This window comes from Giraffa tippelskirchi, chromosome 13, assembly GCF_054371585.1.
Source record: "Giraffa tippelskirchi isolate mGirTip1 chromosome 13, T2T-mGirTip1v1.2.pri, whole genome shotgun sequence".
Lineage (NCBI taxonomy): Eukaryota > Metazoa > Chordata > Mammalia > Artiodactyla > Giraffidae > Giraffa > Giraffa tippelskirchi.
In genome coordinates this window covers 77,376,143-77,403,381 of record NC_137287.1, presented here as the reverse complement: position 1 = coordinate 77,403,381, position 27,239 = coordinate 77,376,143, and the positions used below count along the sequence as shown (strand labels likewise).

The 27,239-nt window shown below is 36.4% G+C and overlaps 1 protein-coding gene and 1 long non-coding RNA gene across 13 annotated transcripts in view; one reads left to right on the top strand and one right to left on the bottom strand.

Moving 5' to 3' along the window:
- ZEB1 (zinc finger E-box binding homeobox 1) overlaps positions 1-27,239 on the top strand; it is a 192,231-nt gene that overhangs the window by 29,892 nt on the left and 135,100 nt on the right. For 4 of the 12 annotated variants that reach the window (XM_081553868.1, XM_081553862.1, XM_081553867.1 and 1 more), the window contains exon 2: positions 19,785-19,941. The exons of the other annotated variants lie outside the window; for them this stretch is intronic. The gene's annotated coding sequence lies outside the window, so the exon portion shown is untranslated. The remainder of the gene's footprint in view (positions 1-19,784; positions 19,942-27,239) is intronic. 12 annotated transcript variants of the gene reach the window in all.
- On the bottom strand, positions 23,276-26,038 carry LOC145531428 (uncharacterized). The gene is made up of 2 exons (XR_014072440.1): positions 25,879-26,038; positions 23,276-25,422 (listed from the first exon to the last, which is right to left on the bottom strand). It is a non-coding gene; the product is annotated as an uncharacterized LOC145531428 (long non-coding RNA).

Below are 27,239 nucleotides of genomic sequence, written 5' to 3'. Positions count from 1 at the left end.
AACAGAAAGAGATGAAAACATTTTCTTTTACTATCACTTTTGGAAAGAACTTGAGACAAGGCTGAGAGAAATGAAGACTAGATTTTTAAATTGGAAAGAGCCTTAAAGAAATCCAACTGAATAGGTCATCCATACATAGGAACTGAGAATCTCAGAAAGCTATGTGATTTAGTGTATAGATCATACAGATAGTTTGAAGTGGAAACTACAATTTCCTTATTGGGTTTGGTTGGTTGAAAGTATGAAGTCATTGTTAAAATGTAAGGAATGTGGGGAACCATATGCCAGAAGGACCGCTAGTTACCTTGCAGAATGTTCACTGTTCCTTACACACTTCAGAAGTAAAACTCTACTCATTGACTTGTGTGTAAGACTGACCTTTGTGCAAACACAAACTATGGGAAATGTCTGGCTCACTTGAGATTTCAACTCCATTAGAGTTATTTCTAGGAACTTTATGGTTGCTTTTCAGAGTTCTATTTAGGGAGACAAAGGAGTATAAGAGTTGTTGATGTGTGGAAGCCCTAGACGCCAAATTAAGGTAGAATGTTATGAGTTTAGTACTTAAAATTTGAATGAAACAAATTTTTTTGAGATATTTTAACAGTTGCCCTTAAACAATTTGTCTTGAGTTAGATGGATTTGGGACTAATAGTATTTCTTTTGGTAAGAACATAAATATATAAATGCAACTTTTAAATATCCCATTTTCATTTCTTTTTGAGTGGATAAGGCATTTTAATACTCCTATCTATTATGTCTTGATTAGCCAAGAACAGACCACTTGTTGAGGAGAGGAATGAAATAGTAACTAAAATAGACAAAATCCTTTTTTTAAAAAAAAAATTCAGTATCTTTTTGTCTGGCTATTCTTTATTGTGTAAAAAGGAACTTAATAAATCTTGTCAACTTACACAAAGTCTATTTCTGTCTTTCAGGCATTAATATAACCATGCATGTTTAATGATGTCAGTTATCAGCTCTTCTTTCAGGATAGGTTACAGAATAAATAAATGTGTTATCAGAACTTTGAGTCTTAAATAATGAATGTACTTTGCACATTTTTCTGCATTCCTCATTTAATAAATGCACAAAATAGCTTTCTACCCTAACACTACTTTTTCTCATTCAACCCTTTTCCTTGGAGTTAAGATTAGACAAGATTTACGGAATTTAAAGAGTGTGAATTTTGAAAGGCCTCTAACTACTGAGGATCGTTTGAAGCTTTGATAAGTGAGATTAGATACTTTAAAAGAGGACTTCAAAAATTCTCAAAACACTTGGTATTCCAGTTTTAAGTAAAATGCAGTTGAGCTTTAGATAAGGAAGGTCTTGAGGTTTTATTTGGGGTTTAGGAAATTCATTTTATTTCTACTCTAAAGTGATTATGAGAGCAGGCTTTTATTTCTTATAAAGTGCTAGAGAAAGAAACTGAATTGTGAAATGCTGATTTTAGAAAAGCGTGTATGTTTCTTAGAGGCTAAGATCACTCTCTCCTGTAATCTCCTCTTACTAAAATAAGATTCTTATTTCTATCAGTCTTAATTTAATAGAATCTCACTTAATGAAAAGCTAAGGCTTCATTTGATTGAAAACATTCATTTTGCATACCTTGGTGGGCTTTTAACTTGTCCCCTCTACACACACACCATTACTTAACATAGGAAAATTCCTTTTATAAAATTTATAAAACTTTCATTAACAGTTGAAATAACTCCATTATAGTTCTTTTAGTAGATATACTATCCCCTCTTATTATTGGACATATGTTATTAAATTTTTTTATTATAAGTACCTGACATGAATAGCCATACATCAAGTTTGTCTGACAGTTTATCCTAGGATAGAGTCCCAGAAGTGAAATCATTGGGCAAACCCATTTAAGGCTCCTAATACATTTTGCTGGTGCTCTTTCCAAAAGCCCTTATCAGTTTATACTCTCCAGCATGAATTCCAGTATCCTCTTGGGAGGTTAGTACAGAGAGCACCAGATGGTGTCTGGAAATATGGTTTCTAGTCTCTGCCATACCATGTACTAATTGTAGATATCTGGGTTAATCACATAAATTGTGTGGCCCTTGGTTTCCTCACCATAACCTTGGATGAATTCTAAGTACTCTTCCAGCTCTTCGAATTCTTTTTAAAAGTGGATTTGAACGAGTAGGATGAGTGCTGGCATTTTGCCAGGTGATTTGTCTGGAAGGAAAGCAGAAGCAGGAGAATCAGATGGCAGAGGGAGGACACAGGGCCAGAGGAACAAGACGTCTGACTCACTGTTCAGGTGTTTACCTGGAGAAGAAAAATAGAATCCAGTCAAACGATATCATGTAGACAACTTCTATGGAGACAGAAGGATTTTCAAATAATTTCAAGTAGAGAATGGAAGTATAAGGAAACATGTATGTAAATTTTCAGAAGTTACGTACTATGTGGACTGTAGGTTACAAAAGATCCAAGCCAAAGGAAAAAAAAATTATTAAAGATTCAGATGCTCACACAAAAGGCAAAATATCTTCATGTTTCTAGAGTAAATTTTCCTGTGATAATAAAGGGAACAAAACTTGTGTATTATCTCAAATATGTAGAAGGAGACCTGGGCATAAAATAAACTTGGTTATTTCTTTTTTCAAGAAATAGCACCTTAACTCTGCCTTTATTCAAAGAAGACTTAATCTCTGTGAATAATTCAGATAACCAGACGTCATGAATGGCTGTGAGAGAAACCTGACCGTAGCCTGGCTGGCTCTTCAGGAGCAGGACTGCCTTCCAGAGACGTCTGTAGAATTAATCTCCATGGCCCTCTCACTGGTGTAAGATATTTAAATACTGAACAGACACAAATAATGATAAAAATTAAAAGGTTGATAAATGAGCATTTCATAATCAGCTTTCTAAATTAAGAAGAACAAAAAATTGTTAGTTTCTAATATCCTGTGATGAAAGTTATTAGCTGATTTATTGGTCTGTCAATTTAAAATTGACACTTTCAGTCTGGTTTATAAAATTTATAAATTAGAAATTTATAATTTATAAATTAATTTACAGTGTTAAAAGTGTTTTCATGTAGAAAAAAATCAGAAGTTTGCTCAATAATGATAGTTTTTAAACTTTGTTAGTCTTTGAGTTCACTATTTAGAGTTCCCTGATGGATTGTTAGAGGTAGAAATAGTGAGTTCATTGCTGGACTGAATAAATAATTCATATGGCACAAAAGCGGCTTTTTCTTTCTCCCCAGTTCCTTTCTCCCCCATTATTCGCTTTCTCTCTTTTAAAAGGATCCTTTACAGCCAAAGAGTAACTTTGTGTGAATGTGCAAGGGCTGCGGCATGGTTGCAGTCTGGGTGTAGCTGCGTAACTGGGGTCACCAGAGGCGGGGGTGGGGGTCTGTGTTAAATGTGTGTTCTCCAGCAGCGCCTAGAAAGGGGCAGAGTAGTTACACATTGTCAGGGCCTGTCCTAGGTAAAGTTTCCCGGGGAATTTTCTTTAGCAAAATTTGTTCTTCTTTTTGGCTATAGTATCTTTCACAGTGTTTGCCTCAAGACAAAATTGAATTTTAAATTGAGGAAATCATTGCATTTCTTCTGGTTTTTCAGAAACCTTTTCACTATGACTATGACATTGCCAGAGTTAGTCTGGTAAAACATGAGCATTTTTTAATCCTTTACAGACCATTTGAGAATTTTTATTTTCTAAAAATTATGAAGATAATATTATATATTTATGTGAAGTTCCATTTTTCTACCTTTTATTATAGCACCAAAGTAGGAATTATGCCAGATTATTTTCTCTTTGCTATTTAAGTCACAAGAGACTCATGTTTTATTGAATCAAAGCAGTTTCTCTCAGCCCAATAATCTCTTGGAGAGTGACACAACTGGAGATGGTGGTTATCTTTCATAAATCAACTGCATCCTTGTTTTTTGTAATAAATTAGTATCTGGATATCTTAAGAGATTATCTAAAAATATTTCCTGAGACGTGTGTATTCAGCACATTTCATGATATAATAATACCTTTTTTACACTTATGTGATAGAAATTTAAAATACTAGACTGTAATGCAAACTTCTATCAACTGGAAATATTTATTTATTGATATTTTGCTGCTTCTCTAGTGTACAGATACTTCACCAACATAACGTTTATCCTTGAATAAGTTTTTAAGTAAGATAAAATATTGTGATTAGTATAGTTCAGTGTGTATATTGTGTGCTCTTCATATGGTGATCTTTAATACATAGGCTAATAAATCTGATTTAGATGCTGTGCTTTGATACATTACCTATTTGTCTTTCTTTTTCAAACCTTAAGTGACACCTTATTTGTTTATTTTAAGACAGTGATTCACTCAATATTAACTTCATTCATAAATAGTTATTGTGATATTATGACATGTTGTGATTTTAAGTGCTGAACCATGTTGATTTTTTTAATCGAAATTAGTTTTAATCCTTAGTAATTCTTTTTAAGATTTTTTATGTGGACCATTTGTAAAGTCTTTATTGTATTTGTTACAATATTGTTTCTGTTTTATGTTTTGGCTTTTTTGCCATGAGGCATGTGGGACCAGGAATCGGACCTGCACCCTCCTGCATTGGAAGGTGACGTCTTAACCACTGGACAAACGGGGAAGTAAAACTTAGACTTTACTATGGTTTTTCACAATTCTATTTCAATAGTCACAGAAATCAGATATCGTGGGGTTTTATTGGCCTCTTTCGCGCTGATACTATATCGTTGAAGCGCATTTCTGAGGGAGACAGTGAGCATGTCACTTACCTGTTACTGCATAACAAACTACCCCAAGGCTTTAGTGCTTTAAAGCAACAGTCGATTTTAATTTCTCATCGTCCTGAGGGTTGCCTGGCTCTGTCTTCTGCATCGTGTGCTCATGGTCAGGTGCTCAGAAGGATGGCAGGAGTACAGGATGCAGCTGGGGCAGGCCCCGTGGGGGCTGTGTTCTCCTTAAGTGCTCCTCTGTGGACTTGATTGGGCTTCCTCCCACTTTGTTAACTGGATCCCAAGAAGGAAGTCTCCAGAAAGTGAAGACAAAAGCCATAGCTCTTTTAAGGCCCAGATTCTGGAGAGACTCAGAGTCAATTCTGCCCATTCTGTTGGTCAAAACTGGTCACAAGACTACCTCAGACCAAAGATTGGTTGCGGGAAGGAAGGGGGTGGCGGGAGGTAGTCTTCACTTCTTGGAGGAGGAGATGACACTAAAAGAGCAGATGGGATGAGATACGTGGTTGCAGCTATCTTGGGAAACTTTAACTGCTGCATGGGAATGGAGTTTTTGGCTGGACACAGATGGTGATTACACGTTTCACAAGCTGGTGTCATCAAGCATATGAGGATCGTGTGCTAGCTCCATGCTGGAGTCACTTAAGAGGTATTAGCTGCTGTTTTCTCAGCCAAGCAATAGTTAATGTCAGCCCTACAGGATGACCTGACAGATGAGATGATAGGAAGTGTGGCCTCGTGCTGGAGCACTAGCTACTCCTGTCCCATCCCTCTCCAGTGTCTTGCATGTTTGCTTAGTATTTGTATCTGAGATGCTAGTACTTAGAAGTGTGTTCTTAATGACAAATGATAATTCATCTAAAGTCTTTATTAGTCTTACCAAGGCATTTTGATACTTCTAATCTGAGTAAAGTTAACAATAGCCATATAATTTATAGATCTTCTAATTTTAAGCATCTACCTCATGCAAAGATTCTTTGTAAATGGCTCTGTATAGGCTGTTTACCATGTAGTGAGCTGCTGGACAGTAGAAATGTCTAAATAAATCGGCTGACAGTTTTCATCTGCCATAGTTCTGTGTTCCACCCGGCCTGCCGTTTTGCAGAGAAGTTGTGTGACTTTCCCAGGAAAGTCCCCTTTTCAGGTCACCCTCAAGAATTCATTTATGATCTGATTTACAAGTCCCTTGCTGTACAGATCCCCAAACCAAATCAGAGGAAGAAGTCTGAAGGGATATGTAATTTTCCAGTGGCCATTTATAAGGAGGGTGTGGATACAGAATACTTAAATGGATTAACAGCCATGGTACTTCAACCAAAGATTTGACTCCATTTGTATCAGCTGCTGTTTGTTCTTGTCTTGGGAGTCACCAGTGCCACCAATCTGCCATATTGTCATTACAGAGCTTTGGTCACCAGGTAAGGGAGTCATAGAAAATCAGTGCTGCTTATAAAAAAAATAAGTGAAAGTTCGTGTCCTGCTTTGCTCTTCAAGATCAGATTGCAGAGGATACTGATTTGCCTTTAAATAATGTCTTCAAAGACAAAACCAAATAAAATACTATACTAAATATAATAGACAATTGGAAAAAAGAAGATAGATGTAAGAAAGAACTTTTGGACAATAATAATGATTAGATGTTAGAATAGGTTTCCCAGGAGAATATTTTAAAGAATTGAACATATAATGGTGTGATGGATTATGTGGGAAGTGCTGAAAGTGAGAATGGCAAAAAAAGGGGACTTAGTTTTGTCAAGTGCATTTGTCTTTTGAAAGTTAGGGGGAGCATTTTATTTCCTCTAAAATAAAGTCAGTGACATTGCAATCTTGTTCATTTTCTTATTTTTAAACATTGATTTTATATGTGCTTTTTGAGAGAAGCTTTTAAGTTTTATGGAAAGCAGTGCTATTTGTACACATACTGGAGTGGGTTGCCATTTCCTCCTCCGGGGATCTTCCCAATCCAGGGGTTGAACTCATGTTCCTTCATCTCCTGCATTGGCAGGCACATTCTTTTACCACAGAGCCACCTGGGAAGCCCACCTTTAAAATTACCTGTATGCATAGCATTTAATTTGTAGAGCATGTTTGTACATATTACTATGTTTTCTTGATTCTAAGAGATAGCAGTTGAAAGACATATCCTTTGATTTAATACTTTTTTTTCTCTCCTTTTGGAAAAATCAAGCACTTATTTTGGAGGCAGGAGGAGTGTTCTATTGAAAGATAATTCTGAATTTCTTTCAGCCATAGGCATGCTGTTCCTGACCTCGAGCACTTTTCGCATTGACAGCATAATTCTGAGATACATCAAGGAGTTCCTTTGGCTTGGCTTCCATATCCTACTTAAGCTTGTAGTTTTTTTTTTTTTTTTTAACTAGTTAACATTACACATCACTAAAAATTAAGTAAATTCTCTTGAAAGTCATCCAGGAGAATTTCACAGACAAGTATTTGTTACCTTCTCAGAATTATCATTTAGTAAATCTTCACTAGACATAAATTAACCACATGTTACAGGCAGCTCTGTGTGTGTAATAACTTTTTATTTCAATGCTGCATTATAGAGTTCTTTATAAAGACATTTTAAGAGGTAATTAGGGACTAACATTAAGTTAAAATTCACCTCTATATGGCTCTAGCAATGCAGATAATTGAGGTGATTGATAAAAGGTACACTGTTAATCATCTCCGAGTTTACACAGGAATAGGCAGTGACAAGATGTGATGCCATGTGTAATGACTGCAAGGTTCTTTTGATTTCTACTGGAAGACTCCGCTTTATTTGAAAAATGTTAAAGTGAAAAATATGAAAAAATACACACTGATGTATTTTTGGCTGTGCCTTAACGGCATGTGGGGTCTTAGTTCCCCAACCAGGGATTGAACCCATGCCTCCTGCATTGGGAGCATGGAGTCTTAACCACTGGATGGCCAGGTAAGTCGCCAGTGTACATGTATTCTAGAATACATTATAGAAGAAAACAGACTACAGTTTTTTCCTCCCTCCAACTACATAAGGAAGACAGAGCAGGTGTCAGACACTGTTCTTATGAAGGTCAAAATCTTGAGATTTAAAGTCACATAGTAAGTGGTATGGAGAAGGCAATGGCACCCCACTCCAGTACTCTTGCCTGGAAAATCCCATGGACGGAGGAGCCTGGTGGGCTGCGTTCCATGGGGTCGCAAAGAGTCGGACACGACTGAGCGACTTCACTTTCACTTTTCCCTTTCATGCACTGGAGAAGGAAATGGCAACCCACTCCAGTGTTCTTGCCTGGAGAATCCCAGGGACGGAGGAGCCTGGTGGGCTGCCGTCTATGGGGTCGCACGGAGTCGGACACGACTGAAGCGACTTAGCAGCAGCAGCAGCAGTAAGTGGTAACTATGGGATTATAAACCAGGTCTTCAGGACGTCCAGATGTGTGTACCGTCTACTGTGCTACCTTTTGCACCTTTAATTGAGATTCATTTACTCAACAAATATTTACTAAATGTTCTTATTGTGTGCTGGGCATTATGTTAAATGATATTGTAAAACAGTAAATAAGAAGTTAAGTTCTGTATCCTTGTGAAACCAAAAACTTGGGGAAACACGGAAACTAAACAACTACAACTCATATGAACGTTAAGGGAGAAGAAAGTCATAAGGTGATATGAGAGTATGTAACAGGTAGACCTAACCCAGCCCTGAGGTGGTGGGCAGTACTAATGGGCAAGTTAGGGAAAGACAAAAGAAGTTAATTTTTAGGCTGAAGTTGTTCGGAATCCATGAGTCAAAGAGCATGGGAAGCAGCAGAAACAGTCTCTGCAAAAGCAAGAGAAAGACCTTAAAGGATTCCAGGGTGGCTAGCATTGAGAAGAAAGAGAAGTGACAGTGGAGAGAAATTCAGGAAACAGATTACCTGACTGCGTTCAGGAGTTTGACCTTTATCCTAAAGAATATGGAAGTCACGGGAAGATTGTAATGGAGGTGTAATGTGATTTGTTTTCATCTGGAAACCATGACTCTGACTGCAGTGAATGTAGAGGCCTGTTGTTAGAAGCTGTTTCTGTGGATCAGGTTGGAGATGATGGATTCAGCAGCTGAGTTGGACAGAAGTGGATAGATTTGAAATTTGGGAGGTGAACAAGGGATTTGACAGAAATATAACAACAGTCTTGTCGTTGTTCCATCTGTCGAACTCGACTGCAAGAGCATCTCCAGAATCCTCTTAGTAGCCTGGGCTTAATGTTAGGCAACAACTATTATATAGAATAACTTAGAAAGCATTGCTCCTTAAAAAATAATTTGTGTATTGAGCTAATTCCTGTTATTGTTTGTTAGATTCCATTAAGTAGTCTAGGGAGAACTTAGTTTAAAAAGAATTTACATCTTAATTTATATGGTAAAGCTTGTAGACAAGTCAGTAGATGCATGATGTGTGCTCATTTGGTACATGTTACTTTGCTCACACTGCTTATTAATCAACATCATATTTGAAAGGTGACTGAGTATTTAGGATCTTAGTATTCTTGATTGGGTCTTCCCAGGTGGCGCTAGTGGTAAAGAACCCACCTGCCAATGCAGAAGACATAAAAGATGCAGGTTGAATCCCTGGGTTGGGAAGATCCCTTGGAGAAAGAAATGGCAACCCACTCCATTATTCTTGCCTGGGAAATCCCATGGACAGAGGAGCTTGGCAGACTATAGTCCATGGGGTTGCAAAGAGTCGGACACGACTGAAGCAACTTAGCACACACACAGCACATTCTTGATTGATTGGTGGAAACTTAGATCTAAACCATGTTGTTTCAATAGCATATTATTAAGAAACACTTTTCCTTTGTAATGATAAGAATTTACAGTTGGCTCACTGGTTCTAGAAGTAGTTTCCTAGTTGAATTAGAAGATTCAAGAGGGGGAAGTTTTAGAAGCACAGTTCCCTGAGTGCCTTATCTACTGCTGTATTTTCTTAGCCACCAATGTTTTCTGTGTTCTTAGGGCTGCTGTCTGTCGTATCATGGGTCGCATCACCAGATACCTGTAAGAGCTCTGACATGAAGAGTGAGAGTATTTAGGGAGACAGCCTGGAGACTGGGGTTCTAGAGAGTTTGTGCTCCTCTAAGTGGGAGAGGGGTGGCTAGTACATCATATCACACAATCGAAGATAAAAGATCATAATTATTTCTAGATAAAGCAAACACCAAAAGAAGGAAGGAAAAAAGGAAAGAGGAAATGAAGGATTTTTTTACATAAGAAATACGTAACTATCTAGGTGTTATTTTTAGTTTAAAGAGAGATCCACTGTCCCCAGGATAATTTGTGCCTCAGAGCTCACCTCTGGCAACTTCAGCTGTCTGCATGTGCACGGCTGGGAGCTCAAGACTGGATGGGAGTGTGCGGGGAGCAGGGAGCCTGGACGCTGTAGGTGGGCATTTGGTTGTTCTCTCTTAACCAGTTCCCAGCAAAGTACAGCAAAAACAAGACACAGCTGGTGTCAGAGAGAACTCCGACTCTAAGACCCATAGGAGTAGGTCATGGATCCTTGAAAGCGTTACTGTCTTAACAGCATTATTTGACTTTTACATTCATGATCAGGAAGAGATCAGATCAGAAATTGTTTTTACATTTTACATTCTGATGTTTTAAATCCTCTTCTCTCAATAACACATATAATACACAGTCATTGTAGGCAGTTAAGAAAATATAGAAAAGTGTATATACCACTTTTCTTTAAAAGCCAGGAATAGGTAAAACTAATTTTGTGATTTTCTGAAAGTATTTAAATAAAGCCAGGCATTTACTAGTTTCCTAACTGCCAGTTAGTTTTCAAATTAGTCTGATTTTTCCTCTAAAAATGAATATTAATTTTTATAGCTTCTGATGGAAGATTTTCTTTTTCCAAAAATTCTCTTGTCACTTAATAGACATCTCATTGTAGAAAGAGTTATTATGTGGATCATAAATGTAACAAGGTTAGTTTAGGAAAATACATATCTTTAAATAACCTTTACTTTTAAAAATGTATATTCTCATTCTGCTCTTCAAAGAATTTTTGTACCATAATCTCCAGTATAGAGTATCATCCTTATTATCTTATTAGAAAAGTGAATTATAATTTATTGAAATTATTTACAAAGCAAAAAATACTTATTTTTAAAATTATAAAAAATCAGTGTAGAAAATGCTATCTTAAGTACCTAACATTTTGACTAAAATATTTAACCAGCTGACCATATAGTTCATTTATTTCAGCTTTTAGATTTCTAAGTATTAGCCAAATATTTCAGTATCTGGGTCACACAGTCATTACGAGGAAATCTAGGCCAAAATGGTTGATGCCTTTTGGTTGCCAGCTTGCTTCTCTGTTTGACCAGGCTCTGACTTTTCATTATTTGGTTCCCCTTCAACTAAACTTTGTTTGGTTATTTTTCAGTGTTATATAAATTCTTTGTATAGAATAGGTCTTCTTGTGAATTTTTCCCCCTCAATCAAGGTAACAGAGCAAATAAATGACTATTCTTGACCACTGTGTTTAAAAGTTGTTGCTGTACAAAGGGTCACACATGTTAAATTGCCTACTGCCATGCTAATGATCATGTGAAATCCTGTTTAAAATGCTAGACAAACTGTGTTTTGGCCCCAAAGCTGTAGCATTTCTTAAAAGATCCAGCCTGCATGCAGTTTGGTATTGAGAACCTCAAAACTCCTAAGACCCTACAGACACTTGAAATGTAAACCCATTTCACTTTGTAGTACTAGATGGTACAGCATCTTCTTCAGGTAAATGGGAAAATCTTAACTGTCAGTACGCAAAGATACAGGAAGGGGGAGGGAAGAGAGGAGTAAACTGAAACAACAATTTCACCCTCACTTTTGAAGTACTGTAGGCTATTCTGAAATACTTTTTTTGTAAACTTTGACAGGGGTATGGTTTACTGCCAGCTTGTGTTAAAAAAGGGCCTGTGGGTTTCTTTGTCTTAAAATTTAAAACTTTATACTATTTGGAATTTGTAATAATTGGTGTTTTCCACTAAGTTTATAGTGGCTGATTTCACACTGCAGTATCCTCTTGTGAAAGTATAAAATGATAGTGTAAATACCCCTTGAAAGTTTCTAGATAAATTAGTAATTTATTCATCTAGAATCATTGGACATTCAATCAGTAAGTTTTCCAGATAATAAATGCTTGCTGCCTTTGGTTGCTTGAACATTTCATCTCGACCTTTCTTAGAGGAAAATTCTTAAACATCATATATATATATAAGAATTCTGGATTGTTGATGACTATTTGTTAATATCTTCAGGGGTTATTGGGGTATGTGTGTCATAGGGCCATCTGTCCTCACAAAAAACAGTTCTCAGTAGTCTCTGTTTCCTTGAGTTTTTGAAAATACTGTTTCTGTTTTTCAAGGCATGATATGAATTCATATGGCTACTGGCATGCGGGGGAGGCTGCCTATGAACAAAGTGAGGAAAAGCAGGTTCTCTTGCAGAGCACTTCCAGGAGAGTTGTGGGACTTTACAGTGTTTACCTTTATCACCTACTGCCCCTCCCTGTCCTGCCTACCCCCTATTCCCTTGCCCTTTAAAAGTAAAACAAAATATGATACTGGTAGTTTTCCAGAGTTACCTTAAAAAAAGGAGGAGCATAGATTTTGGGCTAAACAGACAACATGGGGACTGTGATGGGTCATTTAGAGCTCTGGGACCTTGAGCTGTAAAGTGGCTGAGCCCCATCTGCCTCCCAGGGTTTGAGTGAGGATCTTAAATCTGATGCAAGAGAGAGGTTAACAGGTGCTAGTTTTTCCTTATGTTTTAAGATAAGTGACCTGTTTGCTTTAGAACCGACATTTGCCTATTTTAGTGTGATACCGTGTGTGACTATCCCTAAAATATGGTAGGTTTTAAATGGTAGCTTTTAATATTGCTTTAACTATTCAGAAATAAAGGGTATATGACAAGATATTGTAAATTAATTTTATTGAGCAGATGAACAAAATGTGGACTATTTTTGAAGACTGAAAATGCAAATTCAGATCCAAGAAAAATATATTTAGTGAAATGTGAAAAGCATCTTTTTTCAGCCAGCAAAACTAATTGTGTTGAGATGTTTTATTAATATCTCCAAAGAGTTCACGAGCTTGTGAGTGCTATGCTGTTGCAGGGCCATCAGCAACCTGAACGGTACTGTTTATTGTTACAAAATTCTATAATTTTGCATAGCTTTTATTTAATTTGTGTGCACCTTGGGTTAGGGGATATCATTCATTTCATAAGCACATATTTAGTGCCATTGAGTTTTGGTGGGCCAAACTGAAAACAGCGTGGCCTTTGCTTCTGAGGAGCCATCTCAATGATGCTTGGCTGAGAAGATCCATGCATGTGATATAATGGAAGTCTATGAACATTGCCTATGAACAACTTTCCAAGAAAGGCCAGGGGTGCCGGGTGGGTAGAGGCAGGGTTTAATGAGAAGCAAATATGACTTAAATTTTTCTTACACGTAAGAACAATGTGATATTTAAAGGTGAATCTAATCTAACAAAGCAAAGGTTCTCACTTCCAGTGAAATAAATGAGCTTTATTATTTTTTTTGTTTGCAAGTACTTAATATCTTTATTTGTACTGAATAAAAGTTTTATTGTTGATTCTTTTCATTGGACAGGCTGAATTTGTGAATATGTTATAAACCGTATTAAAATGCATTTGTACATCCTACTAAATACAGGGAACATCATCTTTTGACCAGTCATTGTCATTTTTAGGCTTTCCAGGTCTTAAAGCTGTTTTGTTGTTTCTTTCTTTCTGAGTCACACCCTTAAGGCCTTTTGAAGTGTCATCAAGAAAAAGCAGCTGTGAGTGTTTGGCTCCAGCAGACAGGCTCACACTGCCCAGTCTTTGCCAGGGTTACCCTCTGCCTTTGGTGCCACGGGGTGGTCCTCATGTTCACAGCAAGCCTGTGAGCTGAGTTGCTATTGTTACCTTCATTTTTCACTGGAGAAACTGAGGTAGAGATAAATAATTTGCCCCCAAATAACTTTCTTGTAAATGTAAATTTATGAAAAGGATGAGGCATATTTCTTTGGCTAATTTTAAAAATCCTACTTTCTCAAGGATAGCTGTGAATGATGTGATATAAAGAAGCTATTTCTTCTTATGTATGTTGGCATATCAATACACCAGCTCTATAGAATACTTCAACAGGTAGATCTAAATATGGATACTCTGTATTTTACAGTTCTTGGTAAAAAAGTAGACACACACACAAACTTTGCACATTGAGGAAAACTTAAAAAAATTACACATTCTAATAAACACATGATTTTAAGAGGACTGCTCTTTAGTATAAATAAATACATGCATGTATATGTATACACATGTGTGTACATACATATATGCAATATACATATAATATATAGAGATGTTACTTTGTGACCAAATGGAATATAAGACTCCTTAAGCACATATTTTTTGCTTAAACAGCATAAATCTTGATTTACATTCTGAAATAGTCTATTTTTAATAATAAATTAGATTTATAAATAATAATAAATTAGGTAAGATTATTTCATGCTGTTTTGCTGTGGTCTGGGGAAGCATGTGGTAGTGGTGGTGGGAGGTGCTAATATATTGCTGTCGTTGCCTGTTCTGAGAATTTTAGTGAATGATTTTAGGTGTTAGCAAATGAGTGCTCTGACTTTGGAGACCAGCTGAACTAAAAAAGCATGTTGTGTTTGACTGGAAACATCTTATGAATTATGACTGAGTAGACAAATCTAAATTGAGTTAGTGCCAACTTTTATCCTTAGAGCTAAATCTAAGCAGTTTTGACTGTTTTTATATTTCCCATTTACAATTTTTCTGAACTTCTCTTACTGTCAGCTTATATGTAGTCAAGATGAATTATATCAAGCAGTCAAGATAAGACTTTAATTTCTAATGCTATCCATGTAGTGTGGTTTAATTGCTAGACAATCCTAAGAAAAACTGGATAAAAAGAATGCCAGGAGGTAAAATAAAAATAGATGTGATGCCGTGGGACAATCTATAAAATTGACTTTTGTATTAGAAACTCTGTGTGTGTGTAATTTTTTTTAATTTATTTATTAATTGAAAGATAATTGCTTTACAGAATTTTGTTGTTTTCTGTCAAACTTCAACTTGAATCAGCCATAGGTATGCATATATCCCCTCCCTTTTGAACCTCCCTCCCATCTCCCTCCCCATCCCATCCGTCTAGGTTAATACAGAGCCCCTGTTTGGGTTTAGAGACATACAGCAAATTCCCGTTAGCTATCTATTTTACATATGGTAATGTAAGTTTCCAGGTTACTCTCATCATACATCTCACCCTCTCCCCCTCCCTCCCCATGTCCATAAGTCTATTCTCTGTGTCTGTTTCTCCATTGCTGCCCTGCAAATAAATTCTTCAGTACCATTTTTCTAGATTCTGTATATATGCATTAGTATGTGATATTTATCTTTCTCTTTCTGACTTAGTTCACTCTGTATAATAGGCTCTAGGTTCATCCACCTCATCAGAACTGACTCAAATGCATTCCTTTTTATGGCTGAGTAATTTTCCATTGTGTATATGTGCCGCAACTTCTTTATCCATTCGTCTGTCGATGGACATCTAGGTTGCTTCCATGTCCTAGCTATTGTAAATTGTGCTGCAGTGAACAATGGGATACATGTGTCTTTTTCAGTTATGGTTTCCTCAGTATATATGCCTAGGAGTGGGATTGCTGGGTCATATGGTGGTTTTATTCCTAGTTTTCTTTTAATGAAGCTCCATACTGTCTTCCATAGTGGCTGTATCAATTTATATTTCCACCAGCAGTGCAAGAGCATTCCCTTTTCTCCACACCCTCTTCAGCATTTATTGTTCGTAGACTTTTTGATGATGGCCATTCTGACTGGTGTGAAGTGATATCTCACTGCAGTTTTGATTTGCATTTCTCTAATAATGAGCTATGTTGGGCATCTTTTCATGTGTTTGTTAGCCATTTGTATGTCTTCTTTGGAGAAATGTCTGTTTAGGTCTTTTTCCCACTTTTTGATTGGGTTGTTTGTTTTTCTGGTATTGAGTTGTATGAGCTCCTTGTATATTTTGGAAATTAATCCTTTGTCAGTTGTTTCATTTGCTGCTATTTTCTCCTATCCTGAGGGTTGTCTTTTCACCTTGCTTATAGTTTCCTTTGCTGTGCAAAAGCTTTTAAGTTTAATCAGGTCCCACTTGTTTACTTTTATTTTTATTTCTGTTACTCTAGGAGGTGGGTCATCTTGCTTTGATTTATGTTATCGAGTGTTCTGCCTATGTTTTCCTCTAAGAGTTTTATAGTTTCTGGTCGTACAGTTAGGTCTTTAATCCATTTTGAGTTCATCTTTGTGTCTGGTGTTAGGAAGTATTCTAATTTTATTCTTTGACATGTAGCTGTCCAGTTTTCCCAGTACCATTTATTGAAGAGGCTGTCTTTGCCCCATTGTATATTCTTGCCTCTTTTGTAAAAAATAAGGTACCCATAGGTGCATGAGTTTATTTCTGGGCTTTCTATCTTGTTCCATTTGGTCTGTATTTCTGTTTTTGTGCCAGTACTATACTGTCTTGATGACTGTAGCTTTGTCATACAATCTGAAGTCAGGAAGGTTGATTCCTCCAGCTCCATTCTTCTTTCTCAAGACTGCTTTGGCTATTCGGGGTCTTTTGTGTTTCCATATGAATTGTGAAATTTTTTGTTCTAGTTCTGTGAAAAATGCCATTGGTAATTTGATAGGTATCACATTGAATCTGTAGATTGCATGTGATAGTGTTGTCATTTTCACAATATTTATTCTTCCTACCCAAGAACTTTGAATATCTCTCCATCTGTTTATGTCTTTGATTTCTTTCATTAGTGTCTTATAATTTTCTGTGTATAGTTCTTTTGTCTCCTTAGGTAAATTTATTCCTAGATGTTTTATTCTTTTTGTTGCAGTGGTGAATGGGATTGATTCCTTAATTTCTCTTTCTGATTTTTCATTGTTAGTATATAGGAATGCAAGTTATTTCTGTATATTGATTTTGTAACCTGCGACTTTGCTGAATTCACTGATTAGCTCTAGTAATTTTTTGATAGTATCTTTAGGGTTTTCTATGTACAGTATCATGTCATCTGCAAACAGTGAGAGCTTTACTTCTTTTCTGATCTGGATTCCTTTTTTCTTTTCTTCTCTGATTGCTGTAGCTAGGACTTCCAAAACTATGTTGAGTAATATAGTGATGAAAGTGGACACCCTTGTCTTGTTCCTCATCTTAGGGGGAATGCTTTCAGTTTTTCACCATTGAGAATAATGTTTGCTGTAGGCTTATCATATATGGCCTTTACTGTGTTTAAGTAGGTTCCTTCTATGCCCATTTTTTGAAGAGTTTCAATCATAAATGGGTGCTGAATTTTGTCAAAGACTTTTTCTGCATCTATTGAGATCATATGGTTTTTATTTTTCAATTTATTAATATGGTGTATCACATTGATTGGCGTATATTGAAGAATCCTTACATCCCTGGAATAAACCCAAGTTGATCATGGTGTCTGAGCTTTTTAGTCTTGTTGAATTCTGTTTGCTAAAATTTTGTTGAGGATTTTTGCATCTATATTCATCAGTGATATTGGCCTGTAGAGAAACTTTTGATGAAATTTTATATATTCCTCAACCTCGTGTTCTGAGTCTGTAAGATTTGGGTGTAAGACTGAATGCCTGTGGGGTTTAAATTAATCATACATTCTTCTCCCCGTAACTTTATGAATTGAGTCTTAGCATCTTTGGAGCTAATGATCTGTATGTTTGAGATTTAATGTTGAGGTTAAAAGGTTTACATCTTTTTAATAAAATTATATTTCTTTCTTAGGCATAATTCTTTCTTTACTTAATTATAGTAAAAGAAATATTGGTTCTTAAGGGATCTTGATTTTGCTGCTATCTAGCTGTGTGACTTTGGACAAGTAATGTCATATTATTGCTGGACCTGTTTCTCCATTAAAATGAGGGGTGGCGTTAAATGTTAAAACTGTTGTAAGTGAACTAATTGAATGCATTTAAGATTATATATAGGCACACAAACACTTGATGAGTCATCGTTGCTGGAGTATGAAACTAGCTCTGTTATGTAGGTGCATTATCAATAATGTTGTTCACACCAATAGAAGCATTCTGTGCTTTCTGGTTCATGATTTTGTAACTGTGATAGTAACTTTTCAGAATTATGTCTCTTGTACTAAAAATTAAATTACTACCATGATGATTGGAATCTTTAGGATGAGTGACATGAACAAGTTTAGAATTGTTTCTCTTATACTGAAGATTTGATTTTTAAAATATCTCATGTACTGCAGTTTCATTTGACTAAGGAATTTATCTTTGATCTTCTTCCAGAGTAAGGGCATGAGCACTCCCACAGTCATAGTCTATATTTAATTAAGTTTTGCTCTGTGGGCTTCATCAGGCTCAGTAATAACAAAATGGTTGTATATTTCCTGCTTTCAGAATACATCTTGATAGAAAGTCTTCTCAGATCACCCCACATGTGACAAGTCTGTTCAAACAATTTAAACTTCCACTGTGCGCTTGTTCCTCTCTGGGAAATCTGCCATTCATACATCTTCATGAACTGTCTTCTCCACCCACAACCCCCATGTTCAAAGTTTTATATTATAAAACTCCTTGAGAAAGGAGGTTAACGTTGTAGCTCCTACTATCCAGGAAAGAACTCTGTTCATCTCTGAATAGTTCTTAAGTGTTACTGCTGCTGAGGATTTGGGATTAAAATTACTGGATAGAATGGAGTAAGCCTGTTTCTGGAGTATCAAACGATTTGAGGTCAGTGTGATTAACTCTTAAGACACAGCGGTTTTGGTAAGCTTTGGGCTTTCTTCTGAAGTCAGTTTCTCCTGGTTTAACTGTAAACTGACTCTTTATGTTCTCTTGTATGTGATCCCTTGTATGTAATATCAGGTTAGTGATGGGAAGACCCTGTCAGGCTGTGGGTGGGCTAGAGATGCATGTGCACGTGCCCTCATGTGTGAGGAAGGCGAGCATGGAATCCGAGGATAAGGGCGTGTCATGGTCAGCGTTCTGATCTGAGTCCTGTGTGACTGTCTAATTATGTACACTGAGTCTGCACCTGTTATAGGTGACATTCAGAAACTGTTTTTAATCAGTAGTAAATACGATACCTCAGGAAGATAAGACAGTGTTTTCCTTTTCTTTCCTGTCTTCATTTTAGCTTTATTGTATATTTACTGAAGCTTTACATTGTCAGGGAAAAAAATATTATTGAATGGACAAACTTCTGACTGGGCAGAAATGCTACTGGGGATCTGAGGGACTATCTTAACCACAGGTGGCAACAATGTAGCATGCCAAATACTTGAAGTATCAGAACAGAGAGAGACTGTACAACTTAATCAGAAAGCCCAGTGATTGAAGACCTTATATAATTGACAGGTGCTACAAAGATCAACTGTAATAATTGAGAGAAAAGGAGCCTCAGCTGGTGCAGAAAGGGGGCAGAGTTGTTGGTGCACCGTAATTGGAAGTGGTAGCCAGACATTTTTCTTCTCAGTACAGAGGATGATGCTTGCAGGCAGGGTGTGTAACCTTTAACTTCTTAATGGTGTGGACTGCAAGTAGGTGATGATTTAACAAATACTTTATATAAATATAGATGATACTATCAGAGTGTTTCCCCTTATTATAATTAGTTTTCAGGTAGATTCAATGACAGAATTTAAATTTGACTCTCTAGTTTACAGATACATCATTGAATAAATACCATCTTTGTCATGTGTTAACTTGGGTTACAGAATAATTGTGGGAACTTTTTGGAAACAATTGAAGTTTACTTAAAACTGTTCTCTGAAGATATATTTTTTTTATCCTAGCATTTCTTCTTAAACATGTTAATGACTGCTTGAAAAGAGGTGAATCAAACTCAACTCACTTAATTTTCCAGCTTAGAGTCTTTACTCATTATCAGTTAGTGGGTATGGAAACAACTTAATAAAGTTTGGGTAATTTAGTTTCAGTTTAAATTCTCAACTGGCAATTGGCCGAAAACTCCCATCTGAAGACGTGAGCATCCAAAAGTCATGTTGTGATTTGGCTGCTGTCTGCTCAACAGAGGAAGGCCCTGCCGGGAGAGCTCTGGAAGAACTGACAGGCAAAAGAAAACCCACGGTAAGAGTTTCCCTTTAACTTACTGTGTGTGTGTGAGTGTGTGTGTGTGAGTGTGTGTGTGTGTGTGTGTGAGAAGCATACCAACCCATTGTATTTGAATTAAAATTTTAGAGCTTTTAAAATCTAGGACAAAATTAATGCCAAGTGTTTGAATTTATATGTCTATGATTTACATCTATAATAAGGTAAATGTAAGGAATGGTTTTGTAGATAAGAGATTTTTATAATGCTTAATATTGATAAGAAAATAATATTAAGTGTGAAAATCAGTTTAGCACATTCAGTTTTTTATAGTTCTGCTGTAGTTAATCATCATTTAAAAATAGCGTATTTTAAATGTTCCTTGAGTAAAGTTTCTACCAAACTAAATTAGTTTCATACCTGCTCCTCATTCAAAATAAATGTCATAAAAGTAGCCTGTTGATTCCTGCTTCCTTTTTAATTCCACTATAAGATGATAGAGAGGAAGAAAGAAAGTATAATATCAAATAATCAAATACACTGAGTCTGACATTAGATCTTTAAAACATATCATTATTACTATACCTCTGTGGAAAATACGAAGTTCTTAAGATATTTATGTAGCCAAAATAAAGCGGAGTAGCTGTTCATAATATAGCACAGTATCAAATTGTAGTGAAACAATCAGACCTCTCTCTCCTGCTTTTCACATGTTTGCACTGAGAAAATAATTCAAATTTGGCTACATTTTTATGTCCTTCAAGTGACCTTAAACTAAATATTTTTATCCTCTTTGTGTTTGGCTCCTGTATACCCCTTGATTTGAATATCTGTGTCGTATCAGATCCATGATTCATTATAGTAACTTTGGACAGGAGTGGAATTAGTAAATTATAAAGGTTGAAATCCAAAATCAGTGTTTTTCAGAGCTTACTTGAGTGTCTCTGTGGACATAGTAGCTTTGTGGTAACTGGACAGTGTGATGAAGGCCAGATATTAATAATAGATTGTGATTCTGTTGTCACATTTACAATTTTTGAGATTGACATAGTTTGGGTAATTTTTCTTTTGCAATTAGAGGTGTCAAAATGGTGTTAGTCGAATGTGACCGTATTTTCTAGAGCTTAATAACAAACAGGTCAGGAATAGCACGTGTGACAAGCACCTCTCACAGCATCTATCACCATATAAACTTTCTCAGGCTGACAGCGAACCTAGTACCCTGGATGGCAGCATCTGCCCTTCCTCCACTCAGTCTCTAGATAGTCTGCTCTGTGCCATCCGTGCAGCTGAGAGCTGAAAGGAAGATGGTGCGATTCAAAACAGAGGTGCTTCCTAACTGGTCTTAAACTTGCAGTGTACATGGTGATTACAGTGTAGATAAAATTGCAACTGGAACCAATACTTTGGAAAGGTACAAGCAGGTGTGTGAGTAAAGCAGGAAAGCAGAGATCTCATATTTATTTATTAAGGTAACTGCTAACTTGTCTTCTGAACTTTCAATATGTATCATTTATTAAATGAATATCTTCTAATCGAAATATGCAGAAAGACTGAATTCTAACCACGGAAATTTTTTTCTGCTGCTATTCTGTTTTCTTAGATGTTCTTAAGAATTTGCAGCAAAGCCTTGTTAAAGTTCTTATAAGAATTTCATTTTCTGGAGAGAATTTTTACGTTTTAAGATTGAATGCAGTGGATGATGGCCCTGATTTCTTCAGCTGAATTTAAGATTATTAAAATAGATGTCATCCATGAACTAACCACTGTCCTCTCCTTAGCAACTATTCCATTTTAGTGTCAGTCCAGCACAGGGATTTATTTATCACTCACTTTATATCACTGAGTTGTTACGTAGAGACATTTTTTTAATGATAGTATGATTTTCTTAATCAACTCTTACCCCTTTTTGAAAGAAATAATTGTAAAATTTGTCTCTTTTATAACTTATTCTGAAATATGCATATTTATTACATTTTTGAAAATATATGTGATAGACCATTTGGATGACTAAACGTTTATACTTTTTCTATAGGACACAGTGAATCTTGTCTAAGGGAAGTAATGTTTGAAAAATGATAAAGTTAATTTGTTTCTAAGTTAGATCTGTCAACATTAAAAAAAAAAAACTCACTGAAGACTCACTTTTCTTTGTTCAGCTGATAATATGAAAGCAGATTGAATCAGAGCATGCAATCTAGTAAGAACCTAAAATCAAAAAGCTTTACTTTTAGATTAGACATGTTCTTTCCCCTAATTTACTACTAAAATATATAAGCTATTAAAATTAAATAACTATATTTTTCAGGTGGCAAAAATCCAGGGTAAGTCTGTTGTTAATTTCCTCCTCAAGATTGTGATGTTGACTTCAGTCTCTGCAGTAACTTATAATTTTTTACTGGGTATACTCATAAGAAGGACTCCAGCCTCCTTCTCAAGTATTCTGATTTGAAGAGCTTAGCTTAGCTGATAAGGCAGTTTGTCACTGCTGGGAGAAAGATGTCATTCCCATCTTCCCAGGAGGAGTGTCTAGAGGAAAATGATCCTGGCTGGGCAGCGGGCCTTGCAGTTTTCATGACATCACATTTCTGTGATGGCTCTTTTAGGTTCTATGCAGTTAGCTTCGAGTGGTCCATGGGCAGGTGGAGAATTGGGCATTTAGCCACACAAAGATGTTTAACCACATAGTTATGTAAACATCACAGATGGAAGGGGATACATAGCCTTTCTTTTATTAAAATGAATGAAAAATGAAATGAATGAAAAATGACCCTCATTTCTAAGCAAACAAAAGTCTACTAATAGTCATCATTTTTATGATGGACATAACTGTAACTTTTCAGTTGAGCGAATAGGTATCTGCTTGGTGTTGTGATACAGTGGCTTCTGTTCAGGGGCTACCACTGTCAGAATAAATGATGATTAGCCATGGTGTGGAACTGGAAGTTTGAGAAAGGTAAATTTTAATAAAAGTTATTGTTTATAATGGTGGGAAGGAAAAAATCATTTTCAGTTCATAGACGGAAGAAGCTTTTAAATGTGGAAAATAAAATGGAGTACCATTCTTTTAATGGATGGTACTTTTAAAGAATGGATCCATTCTTTTAAGAACCTATGACAGAAGTTTATAAAGAAGGAATTCTTGCTGATAAAAATCACAAGGATCATCTGAAGAAAAATTGTGACATCTTAAAAATTAATGTATTAATGATAAAAATGTATTAAGTCTTATGTAAAATAAATGTTACAAGCAATACTTAGCTGCTACTACTAGGGATCTTTGGGCTTCCCAGGTGGTGCTAGTGATAAAGAACCCCTCTGCCAGTGGAGGAGACACAGGTTTGATCCCTGGGTCAGGCAATTGCCTGGAGGAGGGCATGGCAACTCTCTCTGATATTCTTACCTAGAGAATCCCATGGACAGAGGAGAAGCTAGGCAGGCTACAGTCAGTAAGGTCACAAAAAGTTGGACACAACCGAAGCGACTTAGCACACACATGCTAGGGATCTTTACTAAATAAATATAACAGATAAAAGAGCATATCCCATTCATTCATTCTGTAAATTCTTATTGACAGTCTGCTGTATGTGTCAAGACACTACACTAGGCATGGGGGGTGTAGTCATAAATAGGACTGATGTCACCCTCAGGTTAGAGTCTGTCAAGGAGGGTAGACATTAACCTAGTAGTTACAGTAAAGTTGTGACTTTTTTTTTAAAGCATCCTTTCTTAAGGATACCTTGAGAATTGATCTATAGTATGCTCATTATTCAGTTTACTTTCCTTGTGAAATGAGGTTATTCATTTTGACATGAAAATTGAACCAGAAACTCTTTGAGAATGGGTCTTAGAAATTAGTAGGGACTGATATATTCTTGGCTTTTGTATAGCTTACTTAAAATAAGGAAACTTCAAGTTTCTAAGGTACCAAGAAATGTGAATATCAGAAGAGCAAACTCATAAATCCTATCCTATATGATCACTTAATAAAATTATACGAAGCAGTTTTACATTCCTCAGTTGTCGTGATTAAGAGGTTGGGCTCTAGAATCAGACCGATTGGGTTTGACCATTAACTGAGACTTACAAGCTCACAGCCTTAAACCCCTCTGTGTACAAAGAAAATTTTTGTATTTGTAGATTAATTCAATTTAATTATCACAATAAGTGCAAGTACTTTAATGAATTATTTTCAGATGAAATATTTGAATTAAATTTAAGATAGGTATTTCATAATCTAGTGTCCTTATTTTTGCTTACAATATAGAATTACTTCTTCTGTTGTAAGGTCTCAGTAAGAGAGAATTATTTCAACACCAGAAGTATCATTTCCCATGACCCTAATCAGTTGGATAGAATTAATCAACTTGGTAAGTTACTGAACACTTACTAAGCTGTCTAGCTCTTGCTGATAGTAGTGTCATGATAGCCAGAAGAATTATGCTGTCACTGTGCTTAGGCCTTAGGAAGACTAAAACCACGGAAAGAACACTTAGACATCAAGCCCAGTTCCTGCTCTGCACATAACATGTGGAGGGATCACAGATGTATGAATTACTCTAATTGAGACTATCTCAGATCTCAAGTCTCCTCACTTTATGTGTATGTGTTATATATATATATATGTGTGTATGTGTGCGCATGCATTCATGTGTGTATGCATATATACACTCTATATGTATATATCCATTCCATATTATTGTTCTAAATTGAAATGAAAAGCTAAGAATTCATTTAAGCTTTTTATGTTTGTATGCTGAGTAAAGAATTCTGTCCTACATGGTATTTTACATGATACTTTCCAGTAAAAATACATTATTGATTTTTACGTATACTATTTCAAGGCTTCTCAAATATTCCCATATAAATTATGTACTATTCTATAACTTCACAAGGGAAATGTAAAATTGCTTTAGTCTACCTAATTTCAAACTGATTTCCTTGCTATATGATTAAAATTTTTTTCCAGTAAAAATTTCTAGCAGGTACCACGTTATTTTTTTACACCTATAAACTAGCTTTTTTAAACCAGTGTTAAATAATTATAGTAGTTCATAGCAACTCTGCCCTTTACAAGAGTATAGGGTTTTCTAGTTATGTAAACGGTATCATGAATTCCCAGAGTAATTTACTGATTCAAGTAGAGTATATAGCCTTTGAAGGGAGAAGACATAAGCAAGCATGGTTTGTGCTTATATGTATACACTTTACCATATGATCTCACTGAATCCTGTAAATACCACCTACTCCTGCTAAAGGGGAGCGGAGTGGCCAGAAGCTGCTAGTTAAAGGTCCCCTGTACTGCCCAGCTCTGCCTCAGTGTGGCAGGCATCTGGGCCCCAATGTGTTCCCAGCCAAGTGAATGTGGGAAGTTGGTTTGTATGTCTGTTGACCTACAGGTGAGCTTGTAGTCATAATTAGAAGAATAGGCTTCGCAGGTGGTGCTGGTGGTAAAGAACCTGCCTGCCAATGCAGGAGACAAAAGAGACGCATGTTCGAACACTGGGTCAGGAAGGTCCCCTGGAGGAGGGCATGGCAACCCACTCCAGTATTCTTGCCTTGAGAATCCCATGGAGAGAGGAGCCTGGCCAGCTACAGTCCATAGGATTGCACAGTCAGACACGACTGAAGTGACTTTGCACACACATTAAGAATGCCTGCTGCATTTTAAATGTTAAAATGTAACAAGGGCATTAAAAGCAAACATTTTTTGGACAAGGATAGCATTTAAATTTACAAGTTATTTGGAGGAAATACTAACATGTAGTCATATGAAAGAAGTCTTAAGTTTATAAGAATATAAAACTAACAAAATTCGTGGAGGATTTGCTTACTGTGTTACCATGTTGGAAAAAGTCTTATCCATCACTGCTGCTGCTGCTGCTAAATCGCTTCAGTCGTGTCCGACTCCGTGCGACCCCATAGACGGCTGCCCACCAGGCTCCCCCGTCCCCGGGATTCTCCAGACAAGAACACTGGAGTGGGTTGCCATTTCCTTCTCCAATGCATGAAAGTGAAAAGTGAAAGTGAAGTCGCTCAGTCACGTCCGACCCTTAGTGACCCCATGGACTGCGGCCTACCAGGCTCCTCTGTCCATGGGAGTTTCCAGACTAAGCGATCGTTAATACACAAAAAACGAAACCAAGAATTTTAAAAAGATAACATCTCTAATTGCTGTGAAAATAAGACAAGTAGACAATTCTCTCTTATGCTGTAGGGACACTTTATGTGGGACAGATAAATAATGACTGGTTCCGTGGTGGTGGTGATATGGTGGAGCATATGAAGGGCACGTTTCAGGGTATCTCTGCCACATACTTTACCCTTAGAGATTCATTTAAATGTTTGAGGAGCATATAAATCCAAATATCTGTGTGGGTGTTAAAATCTTTCACTTATATACTTGAGTACCTGCTGTGAGTAAAATATTATGCTGTTTTATATTTTGCACAGTGAGGCTGTAACACACAACCTCCTGTCACTTAGCTGAGACCAGTCAACCTCATTCAGAGAAAAGAATATCGGTTGGTTAAAGGAGGGGTCATTTGAATCGGGATAGTTTTGAAAATGCAAACCCAAGTGTAATATGTACCATTAAAATCAGAAGGCAGCATTAGTTTATTGAGATACGAAAGAGGTAAAATATCAAAATACTTTCCTTTGCATTGGTTCAGTGTACCCAACAAACCATAATATCTCATATTTGTTAGGGGTACAGATTATTCTGTTTCTCTGATATTTTGTTTCCTAAAGTATCATTGGACTAGAATTTACCATTTTTCCTTGCATATACATATATACACAGTAACAATATATGCAAGTCAAATTTAATTTTTAAATGACTATTTTACAATGTGGGTACATCCGTGCCAACCACAGGGCAGTCTGTGCTATCTTTTGCACCCTTGCTTTGTACAGGGTGAGCATGTTCGATGTGTGGCAAGGCAGTAGATAATAGTTCTGTTTTTACTTAGACTGTGTTTGGCTTAATAGGTGATAGTCTGGGGGCCTGGATTTCTATAACTATGAAAAATTTCAAACATGTAAAGGAAAAGAGACTAGGGTAATAAACTCCGTACATCTATGGCCCAGATTTAACAATTAGAAATTTTTGCCACAGTTGCCTCATCTACCTCCTCCTGTTTTCTCAACTATTTTGAAGAAGATCCCAGACCTCAAGTCTTGTTTACTCCTGCCTTCTTCAATTGTCAACTCTTTTATTTAAAAAAGGGCTTTTTAAAAGTTTATTTTATTGGAGTATAGTTGACTTACAATGTTGTGGTAGTTTCTGTCATATAGCAAAGTGATTCAGTTACCCATATAAATACACACACATA